The sequence below is a fragment of the Triturus cristatus genome, chromosome 10 (genome assembly GCF_964204655.1).
Source record: "Triturus cristatus chromosome 10, aTriCri1.1, whole genome shotgun sequence".
Taxonomy (NCBI): Eukaryota; Metazoa; Chordata; class Amphibia; order Caudata; family Salamandridae; genus Triturus; species Triturus cristatus.
The window spans coordinates 115,251,673-115,273,261 of record NC_140593.1 but is presented as its reverse complement, the minus strand read 5'-3'; the positions used below and the strand labels follow the sequence as shown (position 1 = coordinate 115,273,261).

Genomic DNA, 21,589 nt, shown 5'->3' with positions numbered 1-21,589 from the left:
GAAAATAATGGTGGTAGGGACTTAAAATAAAACCCATAGGAAATAATGTCAAATTAAATTATTTGCAATAGTTAAAAATATAACCAAGTATAATTTAATGTTAAAACTATCCAAAAATAAAAACTTCATTATTTAATTCTAAAATACTTTCCCAACTTTTTTGAATTTATAAGTTAATGTAGTATTAACTTCTATTAAAATATAATTAAACTACCTTTGATTATTTTGTTTCAACACTTTTAATCACTATTTACGCCTAATATGTTTTTTACTGTAGGTCGGAATACATTTTTTTCATTTAATCTTCAAAAAATAATTTTTATTCAATTAAAAATATTTTAATTAATTAAGGAATTCATTCAAAATTATGTTCAGGATGCATTTTTAGTTATGTTCTACTTTGAAAATAAGTCTATAACATTAATTTACATGAAAATGTAAAACAAAAATATTGTTACTAAGGTATTATAAAATGTAATGAACACTCAAACTGTGGAGTGGTGTGTCTCTGTGGTAATTATAGGGAATAGTGTAAAAGTGTATAACATAAAAAAAAACCAAAAATATTTTCAGGTTAAATAGTAATATCAATTATATATATATATATATATATATATATATATATATATATATATATATATATATATATATATATATGTAACGAGGACTCGAGGACTCCGCTGGCTGGATATCTTCTAATCCAAACAATCACGGACACGGACCCAGATCAGTGCTCTGAGGTATTTTATTCACCCGTCGCCATTACGCGTTTGATCACATGACATGGATACTGGGGTAAGTGCAAAATTTAAAGTGAACTGTGCCCACATTCAGGATACCATGTGATTATGAACATAGAAAACATCTCCGTTTGCGTTACTTAATCACATGAACTTGCATATAAGAAATTTCACATATTTCTGTTAATTCCTTGAATTGTCTTGGCCATTTTGAAAATTTCAAAAAATAGCAACAAATTGAAAACTTTCATTTCAATACTGGTAAAATACCAAAACACTCGCTAATACCAGGTTAAATCCCAATTTACAGGATATTTTTATGCAAATTCTGTTCCTCTCCTGTATTCTGATTGGTTTTTCATACAATGAAATCAAAAAAGTGCCTAAGTGTAAAGTGCAATGTGCTAAAATGTAAACAAATTTACTTTTAAATAGTCATTGTTCATGTTTCCGACTCAGTTCTTCTTATTATTGTTTTACAGACTCATTTATATCTAATAAAATACTCATTTCCAGATATATATACAGATATTGATGGATCCCGCTTGTGCAAATTGGCAATAATGATCAGATATGGTTTGAACAAGTAATTGTCCCTATATATGGGCATTTGGGTAATAATATATAAACCCACAAATAATTATGTACAATACCTGTGCATGTCATCCTTCATTTGTACATATGTATAAATATGTAAATATATAAATATATAAAGCAAGCTCTCTAAAGCTGCAGTACAACCAAGGAGAGGCCAAACATGGTTTACTAAAGAGTGCCGACTCAAGAGGAAGGACCTGGCAATAGCTATTAGAGCTAGGAATAGCTCAGCTATCAAAACTTCTAGGAAGGAATACAGAGAGGCCCAGCACCAAGCAAAGCTGGATTGGGACAAAACTCGATGAAAAGATCTCAAAACGCCAGCTTAGCAAGAGACACAAATCGCTTTTGGTCACTGTTTAGGTGTTCAAATAAGGGAGATCTTGATCAAATCCCTAATCATATTCCATCCCAGGTCTGGCATGATCACTTTGGTGACCTATATTCTGGGTCCACTGATGTAAGTGCCGAAGGACAATGATGGCCATCTCCCATCAAATTTAGGGAACAGCGATAGTGACCTATTTACACTACAAGAAGTTGAGTTTGCGATAAGCAAAATAGTCCCTGCTAAAGCCCCGGGACCTGATGGTCTTCCCGGGGACTTGTTTCTTGCCGAATGGGACAAATGGGCCGAGTATGTCCTCCTTCTCATTAATTTCATCTCCAGTGGCTGCCCAGTTCCAGAATCATGGAAGGGCGCGGAGGTAGACCCTATCTATAAGAAGGGACCTAGAGAGGACCCTTCCAACTATAGGCCAATAAGCCTCATAGACACAATGCAGAAGGTAGTTGGTAGGGTCATACTACAGAGAGTACAATCTTGGGCTGAGGAGGAGGATATCCTCTCTCAATATCAGGCGGGCTTTCGGACTAATACAGGAACGGTTGACCAGGTTTTTAGACAGCTTCTGATCTACTGGAAGGTGGTGGTGATCAGCAAAGGCAGTCTTTACCTCGCTTTTATCGATCTAAAGACTGCCTTTGCCCTGGTCCCCAGGAATAAGTTATGGGAAACCTTGCGAGCTATGGGTATCCCTCCACTGATCCTTAACCTTCTAGTAAGGCTCCACGAGGGCAATTATGCCCAGATTAGATGGGGGTCTCAGGGACAACTCACGGACAAGATTCCAGTAAACAGGGGAGTACGGCAGGGCTGTGTGATGGCACCAACCCTGTTCTCATTATATGTGAACTGGGTGGTTAGTTTTCTGCAAGAAACACCAGCTGATGCCGCGGCCCTGGCAGGTAACAAGGTTCCAACTTTCCTGTTTGCTGACGACACTTTGCTGATTTCAAAGACCCCAGCAGGCTTACAAAAACTCCTGAATAGGTTTCAATTATTTTGCAACAATCAGGGGTTGGTCATAAATACAACTAAAACAAAATTCATGACATTCAATCAGTCAAAAAGATTCAGGAGCAATATTATCTTAAATGGCACACATCTCGAGAGAGTCAATACCTTTGACTATCTTGGGATACGCCTATCAGAAAAAGCGCAGTGGAGACCGCATCTAGACAAGATGATTCTGAACCACAAACGTGTTGCCAGGGTACTGAGCAAAGAACATCGCTCATCGTTCAGTGGACCGATTGCCCCGGCACTCATTGTGCATGAAGCCAAGGCAGTTAACTCGGCTCTCTACGGAGCCGAGTTATGGGGCTTCGATAATCTCGAAGAGATTAGTAGATCGGAACATAAGTTCTACAGGGACTAGGTCATGGTACCACAGGGCACCCCCTTAACCCCCTTGATATATGACCTAGGTAGGCGACATATTAAAGACCTGGCCAAACTTCGCCCAGTGTTCTACTGGGCCCTCCTAAGAGGAACTCCCGAACTTGCAAATTATGCAGAGGCCTTTGAAGAAGAAATGGGGTTGGACACCTGTAGGAGGATTAAATGGATCACAAATGTTAAGGCATTAATGAAAACCCTTGGTCTCAAAGAGTGTTGGGACACTCAAAGCCCACTGAGTAAAGCGGACCTTAAAAGAATCTACTGGGAGTGTATAGACGCTAGAAACCCCAGCAACCCAAATTTGGGAAGGCTCACGGAAGAATTCTAACAACATAAACAATCTAGAGGCCTCAAACCGTACCTGGACGTAATCCAGATCCCTAGCGATAGGACACTATGGGGCCGATTCTGATCCTAGAAAAATATTCACCGTACGAATCGTATCTGGATTTTTTACCGTACGAATCGTACAAGTCCCGTATAAACTGGCAAGTACGATTCGTATGTGAAAAAGTCCATACGAATCGCATTGGGTAAATTCCCGACACGTCCTCGGGTGGGGAAAAGTGTCCGACACGTCACTGGACAGTTTTACGTACAAATCGGAAAACTGAAGTCCGAGCGCGCAAGTACGATCTGTACCGTCCGTCCGATTGTACAACCGTATGGTAAAAAGGACGTCCGGAGCGAACACCTATAGCAACCATGGAGACGGCCAAACAGGTGGGGGGGTGTTCGGCGCGTACCCCCACCCCGTATGTACGGCGCGTACCCCCACCCCCGTATGTACAGAGCGTACCCCCACCCCCTGTATGTACGGCACGTACCCCCACCCCCGTATGTACGGCACGTAACCCCAGCCCCGTAGGTACAGTGCAAACCCCCAGCGCGTAGCGCTGGGGGTCCGCACCGTACCTACGGGGCTGGGGATACGCGCCGTGCATACACGGGTGGGGGTACGCACCATACATACGGGGCTGGTGGTACGGGCCGTACATACGGGTGCTGGGGGTACGTGCCGTACATACACGGGTGGGGGTATGCGCCGTACATACGGGGGCTGGGGGTACGCGCCGTACATACACGGGGGCTGGGGTTACGGCGCGTCCATCCGCATGGGGGGCTGGGGGTATGGCGCGTCCATCCACGGGGGGGCTGGGGGTACAGCACGTCCATCCGCGGGGGGGCTGGGGGTACGGCGCGTACCTACGGGGGGCTGGGTGGGGGAACAGCACGTACCGGGCCCCCTATTCCGCTCACATCGCGGCGTACTTCGCTTTTCCGGCACTTTTTGGGTGCCGTACAAATATTGCCGTCCGGACTGCTGTCGGTACGGATCGTACTTGCTGGTACGTTAAACCATGCCTAACTCCGTCCGGACGTCACGTCCGCGGTGTTCCGGCTCACATTCGTATGTATTTTGCTGTCGGTCGGTGTTTTTTCCGACTCGTACGGAAATGGTGTTTCCGTACGAATCGTACTTTCAAGTTTGTATGGTTTTTTTACCGGGTACGAGTCGGACGGAGAAAACGCTCCGACCAACGGTTCGTACCCGGTTTTTCCAGGATCGGAATCGGCCCCTATATATCCAATTCAGACTTGGTTCACTCCCAGTTCACGAATTTACTGCAAAGTGGCGTCCCCCCATCAGACCACTGAGGAATGCCTATCTTGCGGGACTTCAAAAGAAAGTATTGCACACCTCACTTTCGCTTGCCCTGCCCATGCAAGTGCTAGGACCTGCTGGCTTATACCAATCTGCAAACAATTAGGTACTCCCAACCATCGAGTTGCCTTACGCATATTGAGAACTGACTCAAGAACTATTTATGTTTGTGATGTTGCTAAGTTTCTGGGTCGAGCCTGGTCAATTAGGCGTAGGGCTATACGCAGGGCGACTCATAATTGATTCAGGAAGTTAACTAGCATGTATATAGGACAATTGCATTCTTATATCTTACTTTTATCATGTTTTTATTTTTCTTAATCTGTATCATGCAAAATGAAACTCTTTTGTACGCAGGAAATAGCTTTATGTTTTAAACATTAGATTGCATTTTATTGTCCTATTTGGAATGTAACACATTGCACCTCTTGCCTCTTTTTTTTGTAATAATGCTGAATCGTGATGCTTTTATGATGTTTATATCGAAATAAAGCTATTTGACTGACTTACTGACTGATAAATATATACATAAATAATGATTGCCACCAATAAATATAAGTAAAATACTAAATACTCAATTGGCTAAAATCCTAAATATATAGTTTTCTAAAAACCGTTCATTTCATACTGCATTACGTTGCCATCTGGTGATTTTATGTAAACTGTATTCATCATTATCTATATATAAATATGTATTTTAAATGTTGAACAGACCAACAAGAAAATGCTACTGCATCAGTAACTTAATTTTGAATTAAATGTTTTATTAATTTTAGTGTATTGAATTAAATCAAAATAACTTTTCTGATATTTAAAGTGGAGAAAATAACTTCTAAAGTAAAAACAAATTGCTTTATTAAGCATTAATGATTATTAAAAGTGATGTATAGAATTAATTACGAGTCATTTAATTATATTTTGAAGGCATATAATAAATGTTTTAATTTTAGATTTTTTGTATTATTAAATTATACTTATTTATATGTTCAACTACTTTTTAAAAATATATACAATTTTTTACAATATTTCCTACAGGGTTTTATTTTTAAGTCTCTACTTTACTCTCCAACTATAGGGTGTTGCAGTACCAGTTAGTCATATTAGCTACTGGATTTCTTTGTTTCCACTCTCATCTTTGGGGGGTGGAGATATCTAAATCTACACTTTTGAGTAGCTTTACACTCGGATTTTGTGAATACCCAGAAGTAGTAAAGTTACTCAAAAGTGTAAGAGTAAATTACATGTGTAAATTACTCACATAAAGCCATGAAAGAATAAAGTGTGCTCATTGGATAGATAAGAATAACAGTCTCGGGGCAGATTGTGAGACAGAAAATTACATGAGCATTGCTTAGGAGTGGCCCTTCAATCTCCACAACATTCGAATTGAGTTCCCCAGTGAGGTGGGCAATGGCTTCCATATTTTTGGCAGAACTCTGGCACGAAGCCACTTGTGTTGGGTTGAATGGCTTTCGCAAGTGTCAAATATCATAGTTACAACATTTATCGTAATCAATATTTTGTTATTATACGTTATCAATGTTTGAAAGATCATCTTCATGCATTTCCGATAATGATGCATCACATTTGCTTAAACTTTCGCTGATGGAAAGTTCAGTTTAACTTTGGGACAATACTTTTGATTTGCTCAGGGTTGCCAGTGAATGCCCTGGCATGATTCAGTCTTTTCAGGAGATTTTTTTTTTGCTTCAGTGCAGACTGAATGTTCACTAGTATTCCAGGATCAAGGAATAATGATTGCATTTGCGATCTGTTGCCTGTTACAAATGTGGTGGTGGCACCAGAAGACTTCGGACATCTTCCTGAATATAGATCTTCTACGTGGACGCAGTGCAGGTGGACGATGTCTCTCTGTAAGATTCAGTAGGTATCCTTTCACACTGAGCAGAATCCAGTTCCATCCTCAGTGTAATGCTCCTCTGCTGTCTACAATAGTTACAGCAGCTTTGATGATGTTTGTTGATGACACATTACTTTGAACCTCAGCGCCTATACACAATGTTGTTCTCGATGCTTCTTTTAAAAACCCTTGCCAACTGTCACAGGTCCCTGCTCCATAATGACACATACTACACCGAGTTCCACAGTTCTGTTAAAGTTGTTGTCTAAGCATGTGTTGACTGTTAACATCTGTTAGTGCTGTGCATAACCATCAGTTCCTACAAACAATAAGTTAATATTGGTATTATCTGAAGAGAATTACGCTTTACCTTGCCTGAAGTGGGGATGATCACTTTACTAGAGGAGGAAACATCGGAGTTGGTCAAGATATAGCACTCCCCTCCAGCACCCTGATCAAATGATGTTAGAATCTAAATCTTCTGCCCTATGTGTTGATGTTATACACTTCTGCATATGAGATAGTAAGTTAAGGCCTGAACCAGTTGGAAAAATCTGCATTTCCTAATATCCATTAGGGTTGTTTTAGTAACTTCTCCCTGGGAACACAAACTCTCTCCCAATTGGTGTTAATGAATTTGATGGACAGGTCTTTAAAGTTTGCCATGGTCTGCTTCCAGCAGGTCTGCCATAAGCACCTGCAGAAAAGAAGGTCTGAGCACCATTTCTGGATGAGACATGGCTGGTCAGAGTTGGACTTCATTTTATAGTTATATTATATCGATTTCTTGTTGGCAGAATTTGTACTGAATATTGCTTGAATCAAGCGTTTCTGCTACTTGGTAAGCCTTAGCTTCTCTGCGGAACCCGGGTGTTTTTGCCCCCGTTTACAAGTCACTTTGTATCCACACGGTCAGAGTTTGCGACCTTTGTTCTTCAGCTCTGTTGTAGAGACGCGTTACTTCACCTCCTTGACTCACTGACCTTCTTGTTATCGTTGGCCAAGACAGGTGCATTGTCACGATAATGCTATCTGAAAAAAAGCCCATGTAGGCATCCTTGAGATTTCTGCTGTGTGTTGAGAGCAGGGGTGGCCAGAAGTCGCAGAGTTGTAATCGGTGGAATTCCACAGAGTTACATAAAAACGCTGCGAAATTCCACAGCGTTCTGATAGCAGGCATTCAAGTGGATTTTGCTGCCACTCAAGTAGAAAATGTACTTGAGCTGCACTAAATCTACTCGAGTAGCAGCCCTCTGACTACAACCTCTTGCGACTGCCCGTGCTAGGAAATCACACTAGTGGACGCCAAATCTTGCTCACATTTTTGGATCATTGCGGGAAAAAATCCACCACGCAGCGATTGCTGAAAGTTGGCTGGAACTCAGTGTTACAAGAGTAATGCGGAGTCACCAAATTCTGCTAAAACCCACATATGAAATAATACATTCCACTCACCCCTAGTTGATAGTCCACTTGGGCGTTGTATGAAAGTGAGTGAGGTAACTGCTGCGTTCCTGTACACCGGCGAACAATTCTATAGCACAGTTTTTCTGATGTCACAGTTTGCATAGATGGAACCCACATCTTGCTCTGTCGACCACTAGCAAATGCCCGCCTATTTTGAAAAAGGATAAGCCATCACTAATGGGTAAATTACCTTGGTAGTGTGTCTGGCTTCTAACATGTTTCACCACGGTGTCTTTTATGGATCCAATGGCAGAGGATAAATTGGAGATGGGTGGTTAATGAATAGGTTTGCACTGTCCAGTCTACTACACACTACAGTGCTGGCACCTTCCCTGATGGCATAGCCCTGTAGGTAAAACCATTGGTGCATCTTGAAGATTCTGAATGCTGAAACTGTAGTCTCAGATATCTGCTACCATTTCAGTAACTCTAAGTTTACAGAGTTGATGATTCTCTGCATAGTTATGTATTTATTGCACTTCCTATATGATCCAGCATTACTGCTAAAATAATAAAATTGTGAAATATTGGTGCCACTGAATGGGCCACATTATGTCACACATTTGCCCTTTTTGGCTCCATAAAAAGAGGGAGAACAGGATTAGCTGAATATCTAGTCAAATACCAAAAGTATTAGAAAAAGGACTGATCAATAGAATCAGCAGCACAATACCAGCTGCCAAAACAAAGAACAGATAAAAACAATGCCCCAAACTCAATCAATAAGATGAAGCTCAGCCAGTAATGGAAGACCCTCAATGCTAATTATGAGCTCCAGGTTCTTGAGAGAGCAGCATTACTTGACCACAGTGACACACATATTCTAATCAAAGCTCTCGCTCAAACAGTCAATCACCTATATGTGTTGAGAGCAGGGGTGGGAGGATGTCGCATAGTTTCACTCTGAGGAATTCCTCAGAGTTACATAAAAACTCTGCAAAATTCAACGGAGTTCCGTCAAAGGCCATTTCAGTTGATTTTACTGCAGTTCGAGTGGAAAATCTACTTGAGCTGCAGCAGATCTACGGGAGAAGCAGCCCGCTGACCGTGACCACTCACGACCACCTGTTTTAGAAAATCGTACAAGGAGACGCTAAATCTCGCTCGCATTTTTGAAGCCTCGCGGGGAAAAAACTCCACCATGAGGTGATTGGCAGAATTTGGCCGAAATCAAATCCCGTTGTCAGAATGAAACCTTACCCCCCTCCCACACACACACACACACACACACAGTTAATAGTCAACCTAGGCTTCATCTGGAAGCGATTGGGCTAAAAGGAAGTCGAGAATGCCCAAGAAATAACAATTAGAAACAGTATATGTGAATTTTTGAGCAAACGAGGAACGGAGAAATATAAATCATGTAGAAATTCCAAGAATGTTTCAACAAAAAATGCAATTAAAGGCAATAGTGACCAGAGATACCAGGTGGTAGGAGATGAAGGGGAAGGAAGAAATATAGGAAGGCAAAATATATGGCCAAAGGATGGCTACGAAGCATGTGGTATACTGGCAAACCAGAGGGTTGTGAGAAAACTTGGCAAGACGCAGTGACATAAAGTCAATAAACCAATAAAGTAACTTCCATTGCAACCCACAAGCAATACACACCTTACAATCGGGGACGGCACAACAAGACTCATACTATATGTATGGAAGTGTGAGAACTGGGAAATGGGGATAAGAAGTGAAATGAGGATAGGCACACCAGACCTCAAAGATATAAAGAAACTAACAAATAAGGATACCAAGGCCCTTTAACAGAAGTAGCTGAGAACAAGGAAATGATAGCGTGGGTCACAAAAACACTTAATCATAAGTATATCACCTGAGTTAATTGTGTGCATAATATCAAAATGAAACAGGGCTACAGCACCCAACTTCACAGACACCCTAATGAGCAGATAAGAACGATAAAAGATCCCAATCAAATAGCAATACAAGCTACAGAGCCAAATCACATGCAGCATGATGGAAGTAACAAGGATTATGGGAACACAAGCGTAGTATTATGCCATGAAGCCCAACTGCATGTGGAGGACAAGATTAGAAAAGCCATCCAAAATCATGGGAATTTAGGCTGCTCCAAGTGAATTCCCGGGAACAAAATGGTAGAACAGCACCTTTAGCCTGTGAGAAAATTCCCCGGCTGCATTAGATGAAAAGCTAACAAAACCTTGCAAGTGAAAATAAATTGTATTTACAAAAGGTGAAAGACAGCAAGAGTTGATCCTAGTTCTTCAGGCCTAACCATAATTAGAACATTGGACTGCTAAGTGCTCAATGGTAGACAATGGAGTGCTCCGGGTTTCTACTGGCTGGTAGAAGCCCGGAGAGCAACATTCCTATTTTTTTTCTGTCCGAGAGGCCTTCATTTTCACAAATTAGAACACTCAGCCCTCTAGGGGCCGAATGCTCTAATAGCCTTAGAGCCCTCCATAGCGGGCTTTACCGGCCAATAAAGGCCCTCTCCTTTGTTAAAGGCCCGAGCCGAAACGCTGGAGCGGGTCTTTAATGGCCGGTAGAGCCCACTATGTCAGGCTCTAAGGCTATATATTAGGCTGGATGGAAACACACCATCATGATTAGGCTACTACATAAAAGAACATTACTAAATTACAATGTTCTCACTGACTATAACAGAGGTGAAAGCTAAAAAGGGTGATTCAGACCATTTGGAAACTAGCAACGGGCGTAACATATGAAGTGTACAAGAAACATGGACCAACTCCTAGGAATCCCTTTTAATTCCAGGAGTAGCTAATCCTCGAGGGACGGCCTCCTGTTAAGCATCCAGGTTGTGATATTTGAGAAAACAAAATTTGTGGAATTTGCTGCAATCCTCCGTTTATGTGTGACTTTAGAGGGAAAGATTGATTACGAATTGTATATTATTCAATTTGACTTCCCTCTGTTGAGTGCTGAGGTATTTAAAAAGTTTATGGAAAGACAAGAAGAGTTACTGCTGAAGGTTGAAAAGTTTATTTTGACAGACCTTATCATCTTCAGCCACATTGATGCTAAGATCGGGACCTGGCTTGGCAGTTCGGGCTGGACTGTTCCCATGAGGCACAGGGTCAAGACTGATTTGCATATGGCCAGGTCTAAACTGGGGTGGCGTGGTGAGCAAAAGAATGATGGATTTAACCCAGATCACTTGACTGGGGGTGAATGTTTTGATTTGTTCTGCATTCCGTCCATCAATTGTGTGTCTTTTAAGATCAAGACAAGATATACTAAAACCAAGAGGAAGCTCGACGATGGCAGTTCGTAAACACGTCTTTGCTGCCATGGACCCAATAATTCAGGAACTACTCAAACCGATGGACACAATAAGACTAGCCTTTGACTTCGATCTATGCTCAGTCGATAGTAGCAAGCTGTCATCTTATTATGTTCATAAATAGAGTTAGTAATGGATTATATCCTGACTTTGAGACAGCCAAGACCTGCATAGCATTAGGACCAAAGGGCGTTATGAAAGAGACTCTAATGCCTTCACGTTAATATAGAACTCAAGGGCTGTCATGTTTACTGAAAACAAAAACATAGAAGAGAGCTTTGGGTAAACTCCATTGGATTAAGAAGAGTAGGAGAGTAAGGTGGACACAGAATACCAGAGATGTCCTACAAGACAGTATACAAGAAGCAGTGCAGAAGGCAGGGGTGAAGGGATTGTTTGCCTAATTGAATCCAAGTCAGCTGACGAAAGAATACGAGGAGCCTTGTAGTGCATTTAAACCATGGATCAACAAAGGACATAGGATTAGTACTCGCAAACACAAATGGTGATAACAAGTCACAATATAGGGTGGTTTGATTCTAAGTTCAACACCTTGAAACAAGAACTCAAGGACAAGTCAAATATCAGTCCTCAGGCAAAGAGATAGCTGATTGTAGACCACATTTTAAAAATCTCATCAAAATGAAAAAAGAACTCTGCAACTTGAAGTGGGCAGAGACGATAATGTTGCAAAGAAAAAAAACATAAGATCTAGATCCTAGTTGCAAGAGGCACCGCAAATTCACAACCTCAATGTGGCAATGCTGAAGCTGGACCATTTACTCCAAACAAATCCAAGTTGCAAGTTTCAATCCAAGTTGCAAAGGGCACTGCACATTCACAACATCAATGTGACTTAGTACCTGGAAGTTGGATCGTTTACTCCAAACAAATCTTCTGGATTAAAAAAGCCACACAGGTAGAAAATGTCTGCAAAAGAATGGTTACTACTCCAGAATTGAACAATTGGAAGCACACTGACAAAAAACAATGCCCTAGGCCCCAATATGATCTGCCAAAATATTTTTGTCAGTTAATACATTTGTGGAGCTCAGACATGAAGTAAACTTTCGTTGCAGGACAAGTATTTACTGTAATGCTGGCACAAGAGCAACCGTGCCACTCTACAAGGGTGAATATTCTAATCGCAGCTCTTACCGCCTAGTCAGTTAGATCAACATAGACCAGAGAATCTACACCCAATGCTTGTTATTCTATCCGCAGCTCTGGATCTAGAAGGAGAACATGCTTGCACCTGTCCAAGGTGGCTGTAAAGAAGGTGTGTCTACTTTCAACTCATATTTGATTTAGCTCTTTTAAATGGAAAACTCCAGCACAAAAACAGGAATGTCCCTATACCTGGCCTTTATTCATACCTAATCATAAGATCTTAATGGTCGAAATTGGGAAATCAAGGGAAGGACTCAGTCAGAAGAGTCACAATATTCCAGCTGTATTCTAATATGCAGCCAAGTAAGGTATTGCAGCAACAAATGATGGACAGAATGCTGAATGAATCAAACATTCGCCCCAAGTCAAGAGATCTGGATTAATTCCATTGTTCTTTTGCTCACTACACCACCTCCGTTTGGACCCAGACATATGTAAATCAGTCATGGCCCTGCTCTCATGGAAACAGTCTGGCCCGAACTGCCAAGCCGGGTCCTCCCTGGACCAGAAACAAGCATCCTTGGACCGATTTCAGAGTAACACCCCTCATCAGCCAGGCTGTTTTTATTCCAGTGGCGTATCTGGCAAGGGACCCACTTCTGTGCATATCCATCCCACTTAGGATGAAAAGTGCTTCTGCAAAAAATGTTGGACTGAATGCTGAATTAATCAAACATTCTTTAGAATAGTAAGGACCTTGATTCTTTTGCATCACGTCACACAAGCACCCAGACTAAACTTTATTAGAACATTGGAAAGCTGCGAGCACCTTTGAAAATAATGGAATGCTCTGGACTTCTAATGGTCGGTAGAACTCCGGAGCTCCAACATTCAATTGTTGCACTTCACAGCTGTTGCTCTGAGCCCTAGGGGATTTTCAGTCCCCTTGCATTCCGTGAGGCCTTTGTTTTACTTGTTAGAACATTCTGCCCTCTAGTGGTGGAATGTTCTAATAGTCTAATAACCCTCGCTGCTGGGCTATACCGGCATTAAAGTACCGCTGCTTTGTCGCTGAAACGGGCTTTTAATGGCTATCATACTATAGTAAATGAGGGCCATGATGTCCTGAACAACAATGAACAAAACACTCTAAGTCCTTCGACCTCTCCCTTTTCTTCAATACCACTGTGTCATAACATGGTGGATGGTTATATATGCTGTATCAAGGGATTGCCTACTTCACAGAGTCCTCTGTGTGAGTGTGATAAAAATTAGCACAATACAGTGCTGCACGCCAGTTTAAATGTCAATTTGTATTTCTCAATGTGCTATGCAGATATAACAATATAAACTGCATTTATTGATAAAACCATAAATATGGATTCTTTAAACATGAAATCGCTCCTTCACTGATTGGTGAGTGTGTACTGACCTTCTCACTTTCCAATTCACAGAGTTGAGAGACCTACACCTTTCCTCTGAAACATAGCTGACACCAGAGAGGCTCAAAGTACAGCTCTCCTGACCGTTACATGCTGTCCTTTGGGCAGTAATTTAGAATCATTCATGGGAGAGATGTGACATAACGGCCTGAGCTGCTGATTTGGGAACTTGCTTCAAGTCTTGGGGTCGGCTAAACATTCTGGTGCCGATTCCGATCCTGGAAAAACCGGGTACGAACCGTCGGTCGGAGGGTTTTCTCCGTCCGACTCGTACCCGGTAAAAAAACATTACAAACATGGAAGTACGATTCGCACGGAAACACCATTTCCGTACGAATCGTAAAAAACACCGACCGACGAAAATATACATACAAATGTGATCCGGGAAAGCGCCGACGTGACGTCGGGACGCAGTCAGGCTCCGTTTCACGAACAAGGAAGTATGATTCGAACCGACACCAGTCCGGACGGCAATATTTTTACGGCACCCAAAAAGTGCCGGAAAAGCGAAGTACGGCGCGATGCGAGCGGAATTGGGGGCCCGGTACGCGCCGAACCCCCCCCCAGACCCCGTGTATGTACGAGTCGAACCCCCACCCGTGTATGTACACCCGTGTATGTACAAGTCGAACCCCCACCTATGTATGTACGAGTCGAACCCCCACCAGTGTATGTACACCCGTGTATGTACGAGTCGAATCCCCACCCGTGTATGTACACCCGTGTATGTACGAGTCGAACCCCCACCCCTGTATGTACACCTGTGTATCTACGCGCTGGGGGTACGCACCATACATACACGGGTGGGGGTACGACTCGTACATACACGGGTGTACATACACTGGTGGGGGTTCGACTCGTACATACACGGGTGGGGGTTCGACTCGTACATACACGGGTGTACATACATGGGTGGGGGTTCGACTCGTACATACACGGGTGTACATACACGGTGGGGGTTCGACTCGTACATACACGGGTGGGGGTTCGACTCGTACATACATGGGTGGGGGTTCGACTCGTACATACACGGGTGTACATACACGGGTGGGGGTTCGACTCGTACATACACGGGTGTACATACACGGGTGGGGGTTCGACTCACACGGGTGTACATACACGGGTGGGGGTTCGACTCGTACATACACGGGTGTACATACACGGGTGGGGGTTCGGGGGTCCAACTCGTACATACACGGGTGGGGGTTCGACTCGTACATACACGGGTGTACATACACGGGTGGGGGTTCGACTCGTACATACATGGGTGGGGGTTCGACTCGTACATACACGGGTGTACATACAAGTTCGACTCGTACATACACGGGTGGGGTTCGACTCGTACATACACGGGTGGGGGTTCGACTCGTACATACACGGGTGTACATACACGGGTGGGGGTTCGACTCGTACATACACGGGTGGGGGTTCAGCACGTACATCCGCGGGGTGGGGGGGGGTTAGGCGCGTATGCGGGCACATGTCTCCATGGTTGCTATTGCAGTTCGGTCCGTACGGTGTATTTTCCATATGGTTGTAAAATTGGAAGGACGGGATGGATCGTACTTGCGCGGTCGGACTTCATTTTTCCGATTCGTAGGGTAAATCGTCCGAGGATGTGTCGGACACATTTTCCGACCCGAGGACTGGTCGGGGAATTTTCCCAATGCGATTCGTATGTATTTTTTCCCATACAAATCGTACTTGCCAGTTTGTACGGTACTTGTACGATTCGTACGGAAAAAAATTCGGATACGATTCGTACGGGGAAAATTTCTCCAGGATCGGAATCGGCACCTCTGTGATTCTGAGCAAATCACACAGGGGCTTATTTACAAGCCTCTTGCGCCACCAGTGTGTCACTTTTTGTGATGCACCTCTGGCGCAACCTCCTGCCCCATTCTTACAAGGACATGTTAAGCCACCCTGTGTGGCTTTTCCTGTCCTTGTAAATATGGCCCCTTCTCACACAAAACTTTGTGTGAAAGAGGCGTGATATGGGTGTTGCTGTGGGTGTTCCAACGCAACACCTAAATATTCTGCAGCATTTCCAGAGTTACGGAAATTCATAAACCTGGAAATGTGTCAGAATGCTACGCCACCTCACGGGTGGCGTAGCCAGGTGCAACAAGGAAATATGTTTATATTTCTCCTTGTTTTTCCTCTTTCTAGGGGTGCTGCACACATAGGAAGGGAAAACATATTTTTATTTATTTTTTGTGTTATGTTTGTGCAGGAAGGAGCTCCTTGTGCTGATAAGCAATAGTCAATGAATCACATTTTCAATCAACCAATGGCTGGTTGCCTGCTAGTAACATCATGTGACTGATACAACAACCAATGGATAAAGGGATCTCGCATTTTCCCCTCCCGTTTGTAGTGGAAATTACAGAAACTGATGCCTGGCTCCCTCATTAACAAGTGCCTTTAAAAAGCCCGACATTACATTATCTTGGTCATCATCATGAGAATTTGAAAATAATTATTCTGTTTATAGGAAGAATAAAGCCCTTGTTTGCTGGTTCCTCACTTAGCAGTTGCAAGACTTATGACTCAGACGCACATGTCAAATCATTTTCAGCTTTTTCTGTTTATGAAATGTGTGCAGCATTGGTGCAAACCACTGAGCACTGTTAGTAACTTTGTGGTAAATTTCAAATGTAGATGGAGAGCAAGGAAGTTATGTGCGATTGTGTGTGGGGGAATTTAGGGAGTGGATCAGTATTGTGTACCGTGGGAATGATGGAAGTCATTGCCCCATACCTCGTGTAGTCATTCCTAATTCCTCTCAGAATTTGTGGAATGCACTTGCATGTGGACTAGAGAAGTTGCTTTGAAAATATTGCTTAGCTACAGTTTGCCAAGGTTCATAGCAGTATTTGCCTTTCCTCTCACCTTGATTAAATCTTGTCCACTGCCCCCCAGCATCAGAGAGGGAGGTGCCTCAACCATTGGTGATACAAACTGACTTGGAGAAATATGCTTGATCCGCCTGGAACCCTCCCCACATCCTGGAGCGATAAATAGTCCGACAAGGCAACATCAGCTGGAATGAGGCGCGAGTGGGCTCTGAATATATTATACCTGGATGAGAAGTCATGCTTTATTCATGTCAAAGTGCTTCAGTAATGAGTCAGAAATAAAAGCCTGCTCCGGTTGGCGCGCGCAATAAATTGGCTGAATGGGAACCAGCGTGCCATCTCAGGAGGACTGCACCAGTTAAGGGTAATAAGTGCATTAGTACCCGGTGTGCTTTTACCTTCTATCTTCCTCTCATTACTTAGATGCCTTTATTATTAGAACAAAGCAGCACTACTTAAGCAAGAATCACTGGAGTAGGACCTGAAGGACTCAAGGAGGCATCTGCTCTTCAGCTCACAGTCATCCAGAGATCATCGCGTGCGCATCCATGGATTATAATGATCCGCACACAAAGGCGGATATTGAAATAGGGATGCTGGCACTTTTAACTTACTGGCTCCAAGGGATGGAATTGTTTACTTCTGTTAACGCAATAGATTTCACACAAAGAAACCTTGCAGTCTTGACTGTGCGGCAATTCCTTCCGCGGCTTTGTAACGCTGAAGCAAGCGGCTCAGCATTCTAGGGCTTCGCGCTAGTAAGCTGCAATATTTTCCAAATCCAAGCATACAGATGTACAAAACAAATAAGAATGGAAGCCTGAGAAGTCTCCTTTTTGAACAGACACAACAAAGGGCCTAATTATGATGAGACTCCAAAAGGCTTTCTGAGTCTCAGCGCAGGTTTCAGTTTCGACCGCCGCATTACGATGCAGCCGAAAGTGAAACCAGTTGGAGGCTGCCCGTAATCTTTATGGACGGCGTTTCCACCATAGGGATAACAATATTGGTTTCCAACAGGGTTTCCATGTCGGGCTTTCTGGCATGGAAAACCTGTTGGAAAGTGACTCTAGGGGCCTCCTCCATCGTGCGGCCAAGTTGGGGGCCGAGGGGGCACCTATGGTGCCTCCCTGTTAATCCCTGAGATGCCTGCCACGCGGTGCCGGGATGAACAGATTCCCCAATTTATCTATGGGAGCTTGTTCTACAGTCGGGTTACAGCAGTAGCACAAGTGCCTATAGACAAATGGGTGTACGCGACCGCACCATGTGCAGTCACATTGTAATGCTGCGGCCAACCCCGATTCTGTAACAGTCACCTCCGCCCAACATCGTAATTAGGCCCAAAGTGTGAATAGTTTTTTTTTCTTGTATTCGATGCACAGGCTTTCCACTTGCATCTGCAAATCAATCAATCAGGGTTTTGTAAAGCACACTACTCACCCGTTGTGGTCTCAAGACGCTGGGGGTGGATGAGAGCAGCTCTGTTGGGGTCATTCAAAGAGCCAGGTCTTGAGGTTCTTCCTAAATTGATGCAGTGTTAGGCTTCACTGGAAGTGAAGGGGGAGATCGTTCCAGGTCTTGGTTGAGAGGTAGGAGAAGGCCCTTCCACCTGATCTGGTCCTGTAGAAGAGGGGGACGGTGGCTAGGGAGAGGTCGGCTGAACGGAGGTTTCTCTTGGTGGCATGGAAGGAGATGCAGTTGTTGAGGTATTGGGGTCCAGTGTTGTGGAGTGCCTCGTAGGTGTGCATGAGCAGCTTGAAAGTTTTTCTTCTTTAGACTGGGAGCAAGTGGAGGTCACAGTTTTGTCGTTGTGCCAGGGGATATCGAGGATTAGTCTGGTTGCGGCGTTCTGGACGATCTGGAGTTTGCAGAGGAGTTTTTTGTTCATTCCGGCTTAGAGGGCATTGCTGTAGCCCAGTCTGCTGGTGACGAGTGCATGAGTGATGGTTTATCTGGAGTCAGGGGGGGTCCACTTGAATGTCTTGCATAGTATGCAGAGGGTGTTGAAGCATGCAGAGGAGATGGCATTAATCTGCTGCTTCATGGTGAGTAATGAGTCCAGTATGATGTCTAGGTTACGTGCAGTGTCCGTTGTGGTGGGTGGGCTTCTGAGAGCAGGGGGCCACCAGGTGTCGTCCCATGCATTGGGGGTGGAGCCGAGGATGAGGACTTCTGTTCTCTCTGAGTTTAGTTTCAGGTAGCTGTTCTTCATCCAGGTTGCGACGGCTTTCAGCCCTTCTTAGAAATTGTGCCTGGTGATGTCGGGTTCCTTGGTGAGGGAGAGGATGGGCTGGGTGTCATTGGCTTAGTATACGACGTTGAGCCTGTGGTTTCTGATGATGATTGCGAGGAGGGCCATGTAGACGTTGAAGAGGATGGGGCTGAGGGAGGATCCTTGGGGTACTCTGCATCTGATCTCTGTCGGTTCTGAGAAAAAGGGCTGGAGTCTTATTCTCTGTGTTTTGCCTAAGAGGAATGATCTTAACCAGTCTAGGGCCTTTTGAGATGATGTCGAAGGCTGCTGATAGGTCCAGGATGATGAGGGCTGCCGTTTGGCCTTGGTCAAGGAGGGCGCAAATGTCCTCAGTGGCGGTGAGGAGGGCGGTCTTGATGCTGTGGTTGCTGTGAAATCCGAATTGAGAGGTGTCTAAGATGTTGTTAGTTTTGACGAAGTGTGCTAGCTGGGTGTTGATGTCCTTTTAAATGACTTTGGCTGCAAATGGAAGCAGTGAGATGGACCTGAAGTTCTTGCGGTCCATCAGATCTGCGGAGGGCTTCTTTAGGAGGAGGTTGACTTCGGCACGCTTCGAGTTGTCGGCGAACTTGGCTGTCTTGAGGGAGCAGTTGATGGTTCGACATAGCTCGGGTGCAATAGCAGTGGTGGCCCTGATGGAAGATCTGCGGCGGGCATGGGTCAGAAGGTGCTCCGGAGTGGGTGCTCTTCAGGTTCTTTAGAGTGTCTTCTGTCATGAGTGGAGTCCAGATGAGAAGGGTCTGTTGGGTGGCATCGCAGGGGTTTGAGGATAGGGCCGTGCAGAGGTCTTAGTCATCGAAGTTGTCGTATAGTGTCTTGATCTTGAGGTGAAAGAAGGAGCTGAGTCTGTTGCAGAGGTCTTGGGAGGGAGAGACGGCAGTTTTTTTGCTGTTTTGTTTGGCAAATTCCTGTATGATGGTGAAGAGTTCCTTGGAGTTGTGGGCGTCTGTCGTAGTTGCGGGTGGAGTGCTGGTGACGGCAGAGGTGAGGTGTTCTTCAGAGACTTTGCTCAAGATTCTGCGTGGGAGGCGGCACACGTGCTTGTGTGCGGTGGGTTTCGTAAAGGAGAAATGGATGCAGTGGTGGTCTGTCCAGAGTAGTTCCCTGGTGTGGCTGAAGATGTTGTTTCCTCCAGCGAAGATGAGGTTGAGTGTGTGTCCTGCTGTATGGGAAAGACAAGTTGCTTCAGCCCTATGTTGGTGAGGTTCCCTAGGAGGGCGGTGGTGATGTGGTTGCTGTGGTTGTCCAGGTGGAAGTTCAAGTCTCGGAGTAGTATGTAGTTTGTTGTGGAGAGGGCGTGGGGTGCGATGAGGTCGGCGATGATGTTGGTTGAAATGGGTTTGGGGGCCAGGTGGTCTGTAGGCGAGTGTTCTTCTGAGCATCGTTCTAGAGTTGGGCTGTGTCTGGAAGTGGATGTGTTCCATGGGGGGGAGGTGTCATCCGAGTCGCTGGTTGTCAATTGAAGGGAGCTGCTGCGGATGATGGCGAGGCCTCCTCCTAGGCGGTTGGGGTGGTCTTTTCTCAGGATCTTTTATCCATCGGATATGGCAGTTGGGATGTCGGGTGCAGAACTGGCATTGTTCCAGGTCTCTGTGAGGAAGGAAACGTTGGGCGTGTGAGTGTTGAGGAGGACCCAGATTTCTATGGCGTGTCTGTACAGGGAGCCTATGTTGGGGAGGATGCAGCTTAGTGGTTTGTGTGTGCTAGTGTCCGGTGGCCTTGGGATTTTTGCTGGGGTCCAGAGGTGGGTGAAGGTGCGGCGGCATTGTCAGCAGGAGATTGGGCCTTGGGTTTTGCTAGGCATCGAGAGCTGGCAGTCGTTGTTGCGTCCATGGTTGAGTGCATGGAGGGTTCTGGGCTTGCCTTTGGCGTGCAGCGACACCCATTAAGTAGGAAGAGCGATCAGCTAGGAGGTGGAAGCGGCATGCTGGAGGGGAGGGGCTGCGGGGGCAGCAGCAGCAGGGAGCGCAGGAAGAGAGAGCAAGGAGGGAAAACAGTCAAAGGGAAGAGGCAAAAAGAGAAAAAGGAAATGGAAAGGAAGCAATAGAGAAAAGGCACTGAAAAAGAGGCAATAGAGAAAAGGCACTGAGAAAGAGGCAATAGGGAAAAGGCACTGAAAAAGAGGTGAAGAGAGAAAGGGTCACAAATGACACACTATAGAGCGGAATAATAGAAGAGCAGGGTGCCCTTCCACTAGACCACCAGGGTTGAGTCGCAGGCAGGAGCCTACGGGTGGAGGAGGGCCTCGAACACCTTCCTGGAAGCTGCTCAGGCTCAAGGAAGGGCAGAGCCTTAACAGTGGCGATGCATGGGGGGGAGCAGTGACTCCGACCAGGAGGTCAGAGGTCTTGCTTTTGCAAAGGGGTAGTCTATTGGTTAAATTAATAAAGTATCAGACATGGATCCAGGAGAGTTGGGTCCTCATCTTGTTTCTCTCCCCTTCCTCCCTCCCAAACCTTTCTTTACCAAATTTTTAGATCCTCAGTAAATCACTAGAAACATCTGTATTCCAGCCCCTTTTTTTTATAACAAATGTTATTCATGCTCCATATAACAGCCAA

The 21,589-nt window shown here is 44.5% G+C and overlaps 1 pseudogene; it reads right to left on the bottom strand.

Moving 5' to 3' along the window:
* The window catches only part of LOC146788982 (nuclear receptor subfamily 2 group C member 1-like), a 175,746-nt pseudogene that overhangs the window by 153,312 nt on the left and 845 nt on the right, over positions 1–21,589 (bottom strand).